The sequence below is a fragment of the Schistocerca cancellata genome, unplaced genomic scaffold (assembly GCF_023864275.1).
Source record: "Schistocerca cancellata isolate TAMUIC-IGC-003103 unplaced genomic scaffold, iqSchCanc2.1 HiC_scaffold_253, whole genome shotgun sequence".
Classification (NCBI taxonomy): Eukaryota; Metazoa; Arthropoda; class Insecta; order Orthoptera; family Acrididae; genus Schistocerca; species Schistocerca cancellata.
The window spans coordinates 20,001-22,500 of NW_026046275.1; positions in this window are offsets into that span (position 1 = coordinate 20,001).

The window sequence follows — 2,500 nt, forward strand, 5'->3', positions numbered from 1 at the left end:
TTAACCTAACCCAAGTTGTGCCTTAACCTAACCCAAGTTGTGCCTTAACCTAACCCAAGTTGTGCCTTAACCTAACCCAAGTTGTGCCTTAACCTAACCCAAGTTGTGCCTTAACCTAACCCAAGTTGTGCCTTAACCTAACCCAAGTTGTGCCTTAACCTAACCCACGTTGTGCCTTAACCTAACCCAAGTTGTGCCTTAACCTAACCCACGTTGTGCCTTAACCTAACCCACGTTGTGCCTTAACCTAACCCACGTTGTGCCTTAACCTAACCCACGTTGTGCCTTAACCTAACCCACGTTGTGCCTTAACCTAACCCACGTTGTGCCTTAACCTAACCCACGTTGTGCCTTAACCTAACCCACGTTGTGCCTTAACCTAACCCACGTTGTGCCTTAACCTAACCCACGTTGTGCCTTAACCTAACCCACGTTGTGCCTTAACCTAACCCACGTTGTGCCTTAACCTAACCCACGTTGTGCCTTAACCTAACCCACGTTGTGCCTTAACCTAACCCACGTTGTGCCTTAACCTAACCCACGTTGTGCCTTAACCTAACCCACGTTGTGCCTTAACCTAACCCAAGTTGTGCCTTAACCTAACCCAAGTTGTGCCTTAACCTAACCCAAGTTGTGCCTTAACCTAACCCAAGTTGTGCCTTAACCTAACCCAAGTTGTGCCTTAACCTAACCCAAGTTGTGCCTTAACCTAACCCAAGTTGTGCCTTAACCTAACCCAAGTTGTGCCTTAACCTAACCCAAGTTGTGCCTTAACCTAACCCACGTTGTGCCTTAACCTAACCCACGTTGTGCCTTAACCTAACCCACGTTGTGCCTTAACCTAACCCACGTTGTGCCTTAACCTAACCCACGTTGTGCCTTAACCTAACCCACGTTGTGCCTTAACCTAACCCACGTTGTGCCTTAACCTAACCCACGTTGTGCCTTAACCTAACCCACGTTGTGCCTTAACCTAACCCACGTTGTGCCTTAACCTAACCCACGTTGTGCCTTAACCTAACCCACGTTGTGCCTTAACCTAACCCACGTTGTGCCTTAACCTAACCCACGTTGTGCCTTAACCTAACCCACGTTGTGCCTTAACCTAACCCAAGTTGTGCCTTAACCTAACCCACGTTGTGCCTTAACCTAACCCAAGTTGTGCCTTAACCTGCTCTGTAATTGGCATATGACACGTTACATTAATCCAGTGTTGTCTAACCACAACCCTCTTAATATAGTTCGCTACTCGCACCGCCCACCCTCTTGTGTATCGTTTCATGTTCAACACTTCGCAAGTGTTGCTTACTTTTTACATGCTCCCGCTGTACACTGTAATGTGGACGACTGCAGGATGTACATCGCCCCCACCCTCCCCCCTGCCTTCGCACGCTGGTCGTTCAGGTGCTTGCGTGTTCAATGCCCTTCGCAGCTGTTCACTGGCATTCGCATGTCGAAGCGCTCAGTCTACGTCGTGGTACGGCCTGTGTCCACTGTCCGCTGATGTCGTAAGCTTAACCCTCACATTGTACTGCACATAGGTCCGTATGTACTGCATGATACGCTGTGGCACATGTGTGACCGTACAACGACTGCGCCCAACAACAGCGAACCATACGGTCCAAATGTTGTGCACTCAGCCACGTGCCGTCTCCCCATAACAGCTACATTGCAGTGTGGTACGCCATAGAGACGTGTGGGATTAACGGACGCCCTGGATGGCGATCAGCATGAGCCGTCTGTTGATGTAGTGGCGCGTGTATTCAAACGTAGTCGTCTCTTCTCACACAGTGTGATAGCATGGTGCACCGCGTTCCACATCTGCGACATGGTACAGATGCTGGTTGACAGTCGGTCTCGTAATGGACATCGCATACGTAGGGGGCCACCTCCCACGTGTTCTCTAGTCGTGCACATTTTGTTGCGTGTATGTGGGCAGACGTAGTGTGTCGTGACACCTAACAGACAGGTATGCAATAATCGTTGCATTTGCAAACTGGGATGGACGTCTACGTTTGCTGGTGACGTTACGCAAATGAACAACTGGTAAACCCATTGTGGTGCGGTTGTTGTTGCTGGAGGTAAATCAGTAAGGGCAAATCTGTGTGTGAAGCGATACGCGGCGGTGGCTGGGTGGGACCGTCCCCGGCCGGTGAGGGGGGGCCGCCCGGCGTGCTGGCCGCGCGGTGCGTGGGCGCACGCGCTACAGCCGGCTGGTGGGGGCGCCCAGTGGCAGGCGCGCCGGCCGACGGACGCGGCAGGCGGCGCAGCTGCGCGCCGGGGCACCCTGCGCGCGGCGCCGGGCGGCCAAAGTGGGTCCTCGCGGGCCCGGTGCGAAGCGCGGTGGACATCTGCAGTGTGCTGGTCCGACTGAGGACTGTGTGCGTTGAGGATGCGCCGCCGCCCGGCACTCGGCGCCGCGACGCCGTCTGCTGCTCGGTCGCCCCAGCGGTTCTCGCTGGTGGTTTGTATCGCAGTTGTGCAGACGTGTTGGCACGTG